Source organism: Callithrix jacchus, chromosome 15, assembly GCF_049354715.1.
Source record: "Callithrix jacchus isolate 240 chromosome 15, calJac240_pri, whole genome shotgun sequence".
NCBI lineage: Eukaryota > Metazoa > Chordata > Mammalia > Primates > Cebidae > Callithrix > Callithrix jacchus.
Genome location: NC_133516.1, coordinates 22,772,111 through 22,778,530, shown reverse-complemented (window position 1 = coordinate 22,778,530; position 6,420 = coordinate 22,772,111). Strand labels below are relative to the sequence as shown.

At 52.0% G+C, this 6,420-nt stretch overlaps 1 long non-coding RNA gene across 1 annotated transcript; it reads left to right on the top strand.

The window, feature by feature from the left end:
• The first annotated feature begins 1,208 nt into the window (after positions 1 to 1,208).
• Positions 1,209 to 5,216, top strand: LOC144579425 (uncharacterized). Its single transcript, XR_013526899.1, has 2 exons — positions 1,209 to 1,424; positions 2,697 to 5,216. It is a non-coding gene; the product is annotated as an uncharacterized LOC144579425 (long non-coding RNA).
• Positions 5,217 to 6,420: the final 1,204 nt, after the last annotated feature.

The following is a 6,420-nucleotide window of genomic DNA, read 5'->3' as shown; positions in this document are numbered from 1 at the left end:
GAGATTGTTCTAATGATGGTGCGTGGTGGCTGTGGTCAGCATAGGAGAGGAGGGGTCACAGAGCAAGGCCGTCTGTGTGGACTGCCCTGGCTGCGCCCATCCTCAGGAGCTCAGCTGTGTGGTGCGTGGCAGCCCATCCCCCTCCCTCCTCCCAGTGAGGTTCATAGATGGTCAGAGCTCCCAGATAGTCAGAGCTCCCAGGTGTGGCTATAAACCTTGGGCTCTGCTTCCACCCCCTCAGGCAACCTGGCTGGCTCCAGGGCCTCAGCTTCTCACACATGGAAAAGCGCAGATTATCCTGCACCCCATTTTCTCGGTAGCTGACCTCAGACTCTGAGTGTGAGTTGACATGGTAGGCCCTAAGATGCTGATGGCCACTGAGTGCACCGACAGCAGGGAGTTTCTGGGCTGCAGGCTGAGAACCCGTATTTGTCACAGGGCGGCCCCACAGAGTTACCACCACTCTGAGCCCTGCCAGAGCCAGCAACAGATTATTCCAGAAGGCACCTGTCTCCCAATCATCTTCTTTATCTAGAACAACACCTCCCTCAGGGTGGGTAAAGGATTAAAGATCTGTGCCTTACATACACTCACTCAGTGCTCAACAAATCCTGGTTCTTTCCCAAGTTTCTGTAGTGTATATGACCTATCTTGGCCAAGAGATTGTGATACTTCTGAGGCCTGGAGCCCAGGCCACTGTTGTGCTGGCTTCTCTTCCTCACTGTCCAGTAAGCCCTGTCCTAGGCTGGACTCTCCCTCCAGGGCTGTCTTATCCACGCTTGGGATCCTAACACCCTGATCTTCTCCACATGTCAGTCACGCCCCAGGTGTTCCCTGAGTCACACAACAGCTACACAGTAGCCGCGCAGACCAGCAGCCGACCAGCAGCATGGCACCTCAGTTCTAGATCTGCCATTGTTCATGCGGGCCCTGGCGCAAGCCACTCCCACGTCTGGGCCTCCATTTCCCCATTTGTGAAAGGAGAGCATTGGGTCAGCTCTTCACGTGCAGTGCTTGTGGGATGAATCCTTCCATCTGTCCATCCATCCCTCCATCCATCCATGCACAAACATTCAGCACCTGCTGCGTTCTGTCAGGGAGTATGGCAGGAAAAGAGTTGAAGCAGACACGTCCCAGGCCTCCAGCCCCTCACACCACGGAGAGGAGACAGACGCCCGCAAAGGAGGAGGCACCACGGGGGAGGGGGCGGCAGCGCTGCGACGCGGTAGGGGAGGCAGGGAGGCCGCCTCTAAGCAGCCTGCTGGTCCCCGCACTACACAGTGGCTTTGAGGAGTGGGGGGACAGGGAGGTCGATCTCTCTTCCGGGGAGATTCCTCCCCTCTCTCCCCGGCGTTACTCAGCGTCCCGAGCTGCCTGCCTCCCTCCAGCCGGCCCTCCTGGTCCACCCGGAGCGCAGCACAAAGGTCCCGTTGTCGCGGCAGCCCGGGCCGCGGGGGGCGAGCCTCTCTGGGTGGTGGTGACTCACTCTCTTGCCATTTCCTTTGTGCGGCTCCGGGGCTCCTCGCTGGGACCTGAGTGTGTCTGCTGGGCTGGGGCGGGAGCCGGGACCGACAGCCACCCTTTCATGTCGGCCGGGGACTCCCGGCACGCGATGCCAACCCACGCCTGGAGCCTCCCAAAGACGGCGTCTGGCGCAGGAACGCGAGATGTTCGCCGCCTCGCCTCTGGCCTCTGCGAGAATCAAAGCGCGTGCCGTGAAGGGGGCATGTGTTCCCCATCAGGCGTTCCTCTGCTCCTAGTCCCCTGAAGGGACGCATCTTTATGAAAAGCGGAAATTACCCGCGGAAGGGAAGGGCCCGGAGAGCTTGGGAAGCGACGTGGGCTGCCAGCCTCCTGGCGGGTCTTTGGTCCCAGCTCTGATCCCCGTCAGCAGCCTCAGGACCTGCGCTTGGAGCCGTCTCTCCAGACCTGGCTGGGGGTGGGGATGGGGAGGGGGTGGGAGTGGGGGTGGGGACTCCTTGTGCTCAGCACCCTGGTCAAGGCTAGGGCTTGGGTGTGCGCCAGAGGCCTGGAGCTCCAGGGCATCCAATGAAGAGTGAATGAGCCAGTGAACACTGGACTAGGGGCCTGCAGAGGGTTCTTAGCAGCTTAATTACAAGGCCTCTGGCAAGCTTCAGCTTCGGGATTTCGGGCATCCTTCAGAGAGGACACTCGACCTGGCTCCTAAGACCCCCTTGGTCTGGCTCCCACCTCAGCTCTGGTGATATTTCTGCTCACTCACCCTTTACCCTTTACACGCCAACCACTCTGAATGGTTTGTTCTTCTGGGAGCCCATCATGTTCTCGCTCACATCTGGGTTTTACATAAGCTGCTCCTGCTGCACGGAAAACGCTCCCCGGTTCCTCCTCCCAGCTCAGGTGTCACCCCTGGCAGGCAGCTTCTCCCTAGAGTCTGGCATAAGTGTTTCTCCTCTGCACTCCTTTGAGAACCTTTGCAAAGCCCTGTCATAGCACTTACCACCCCTGTTTGTTACCTGTTTGTTTCCACCAGGGAGTGCGCTGAAGCTGTGAGGGAATGAGTGAGTGAACGGAGGGAATGAGTGAGTGAATGAAGGGCTTGAGAAAGGAAGCTTCTGCATTCGCCAGTGCCCCCTGGGTGGGTATTGAGACAAGCTCTACAGGAAACCTAAGAAAACGAACTGCTCTAATTCTGTCCTTCCTTTTGCAATGTTTAGGCAACTCATGTGCTCCTGCAGGTCCCATTGTGAGGTTATTGACCTGGACTGAGGAGAGATCCGCAGGGCAAGAGTGCGTGTGGCATCAGTATGTAAGAGTCAAAACCGACACAGTTCTTCATCGGACCATGGAAGCAAAAACATGCATGACCAGAATGATCTTTTACCTGCTTCCCTTGGGCCAGGTCAGCAGGTTGTCCCTGAGGAATATGTGACGTCATGGAGAAGAATCCTCACACATCCCTGCAGTTCTTTAGGATTTCCAAGGCATTGCCCCACATTATTGGACTCATTGGATTTGAATAGATATGTCTGCTCCTGTTTTAGAGATGAGCATAGTACACCGTACGGAACTTAAGTCTTGTTCAACATCCCGCAAAGAGGTCTTCCTTCATCCAGCAATCCCGAGAGTCTAGTGGGTGGGTGTCGAGCACCATAAGATGAATGAGGTGTGTTTCTTGCCACCAGGCAGTGCCCAGGCTTCTCAGGGAGACCCACGTAGAGCATGACAATTGCTATCTTCTCGATGTGAGCCCGGGGATGTGGAGTCCAGTGGAAGGAGAGGCTTGTTTGGCTGTGAGGTCAGCAAAGGAGAATTTTAAATGGGGCCTTGAAGGGGAAGTGCCTCCTGGAGATGGAGAGAAAATAGGAGGAGAGTACAGTAAGGTGGGGTGCGGCAGAGGAAGCCCATCACTACACAGTGCTTAGGGCCAAGTCTGAGCCAACCTGGGAGGGTCGCTCAGCTCTCCCAGGCCCCCGAGATGCATGTTCAGCAGCATCCAGTGGCCTTCTGTGAAGCAACTGGGAGTCCACAAAGACAGCACAAGCAGACATCGTGGTGTGTAAACTTGAAGTTTCTGGAAGTTCCTTTGGGCCCCACCAAATCTCTGTGGCAATGAGCCAATCTCACATGTTCCTGTGGATAATGCCTCCAGAGGGCATGTGACTTTGAGCATCATTATCAACTGAAAAAGGAAACTGGGTAGTAGTTAGAGTGCTATGAACGGAATGCTGTGTGCCTCCCAAATTCGTACACTGAAATCCAAATCTCAACGTGATGGTATTAGGCGATGGGGCCTTCGGGAGGGTAAACTCCTCATGAATGGGGTGAGAGCCCTCATACAAGAGACCCCAGAGAGCTCCCTGGCTGTCTTTCCACCACGTCCAGATGCAATGAGAGGTCTGCAGCCTGCACCTGGAAGGAGGCCCTCAAAGAACCTGACCAGGCTGTCACCCTGATCTCAGACTTCCGGCCTCCCAAACTGTGAGAAATATGTTTCTGTTATGTGCAAACCACCCAGTCGATGATAGTTTGTTCTAGTAGCCAAACTGAGAGGATGTAAGGGGCCATTGGAGAACTGCTTTAAGGGAAAGACTACATTATATCTCAGGCTGAACCGTTCAGTAGGGAGGGCAAGAGCAATGTCATGCATCACTCTGAGGTCTCACCAGACCCTACTGGAACTGACTTTGGGGCCTTCCTCCAGTGTCCCCCGCAGGACCTCATGAGTGCCACCTGGCTGCTTGCATCCACACTCTCCCTCTCCACTTCCTTCTTCTCCCCAGCTCTCATCCTGTCAACCCCAGCATTGCCTCTGTCAGCTACGGAGAGAACAGACCAGAAATATCCATCTAGTCAGACTTGCCTGCTCCATTACACATCTCCTGGGAAGAAATAAAAAATGCAAAGAGAAGGTTCTGAGGGAGATTGAGCCAAGCTGGGAGTGGCCCTCAGCTTACTCCCGTCCCCAGAGAGCCATGCTCAGCAGCATCCAATGGCCTCCTGTGAAGCTGCTGGGAGGGCAATGACACTCTGACCCACAATGTGGATCCATTTTGTGGTCTAATACACCAATGTAGACACTGGTGCATTAGGTTCTTTAGAAATGATGATCCAGCTAATGGCCAGTTACTAGGAAACATCATGAGCCTCCCCCGCAAATGCCAGCTTCTTGCTGAAAGGGTGGGGCCTGGGAAGTCATATGGTACAACTTCTGGTCACCTAATTAGACTAGTGGTGACTTTGGGCCAAGTTCTGGCCCAGTCAATTGTTTTATTTTTTGAGAGAGAGAGAATTTGAGGTAAGAGACATAGAGACTCAGGTTAGGAGGATGCTTGAAGTGAAGATCGTGCAGAACAAAGCGAGAGTTAAAGGTAAGCCTGAACTGTGGGAGAGCAAAATAAGGGCCTTCCAGAGAAGTCCAGTCTGCCACCAAGGGAGAAAGGAGTCGACACGCAGAGTTAGGGGACAAAAACCTGCGTAGCTCCTTGGAGGACACAGAGGAGACTTTTTTTGTTTCTTTGTACCTCACCCTTTCTTACTTCCTGTCCTTGGAGGACGACAACGGACCCCTGTATCCTTTTAATAACCCCTCTTTTCATGTGAAATTGTCCCGGAGGGTACCTGGTCCTTGTTGCCAGCGTGTTCTGAATAAGCAAAATGCTCAAACCAAACACTGAGACCATGTGAATTAATTCTTGGAATTCCTTGACTCAATTCAATAAACATTTCATGAACAATTTTTGTGTGCCAGGTGCTGGAGGCATTTTGAGAAAAAGTGAGACCCAGGAGCTGTCCTCAGAATCAGGTGAGGTGTGGTCTGGTAAGACGTGTTTCCATATACCCGGAACACAGGGTAGTTTGCTAGGAGCACTGTAAGAGAAATTCAGGTGGAAGGCTGGGGTGTGTATCGCCACTGTGGAAACAGGAGGGGCTTGAGGGAGAAGGACCTTCGAGGATGAGTGGAATCTGGTATTGGAAAGGAGAAGGAAGAGTGGAAAGTACAAGAATCAGAAGTCTGGTTGCAGGAAAGGGCATGATAAAGGCGGGACACCATAAACTGCATAGCTTGGAAGGAATATGGAGTTTAGAGGAAGTCTATTAGACCAGTCTGTAAGATAGGCTTGACTGGGATTATGAGGGGCCTTAATGTCAGGCCAAAGTTGTTATTGTAGAATCATAAGAATGGGAAGAGCCTTATATGTTGTCTAGTCTAACTCAGGTAATTTGCTTCCAGTTCCCCTTAAGTTGTGGAACTGGAACTTAAGGCCGCCGTGACAGACTGAATCCCAAGTGCTCATCTGAAATACTGTCATTTCAATGGTAGTGACTCAGAAATTACTTTTCTTCTTTCCCCCCAGTAAAATACTTATTTTAGAAAGTAGGATTATATTACATATTGTTCTCCAACTTGCTTTTTTTGCGTAAATCAATTTATCTTGGACATCTTTCTCTAACAGTACATAGAGCTACATTTCCTTCTTTTTTACTTTATCTTATTTTATTTATTTTTTTATTTTTGTTGAGATGAGGTCTTGCCATGTTGTCTAGGCTTGTGGGGAACTCTTGGGCTCAAGCGATCCACTCAACTTGGCCTCCCAAAGTGCCAGGATTACAGGTGTGAGCCACTGCATCTGGCCTTATTTTTTAATTTTTATTTATTTCAATCGTTTTTGGGGAACAGGTGGTGTTTGATTACATGGATAAGCTCTTTCGTGGTGACTACTGAGGTTTTGGTGCACCCATCACCCAAGCAGTGTACACTGTACCCAGTGAGTAAGCAGTCTTTTACCCCTCGCTACCCCCTACCCCCATCCCCAAAGTCCATTCTATCATTCTTGTGCCTTTGCATCCTCATGAAATTACTTTTCTGTCTTTAACAACTTAGAGTTCTTTCCAGAAGAGCCCTCTCACTATGAGGAAGTGTGTTAGAGCACAGGGAAC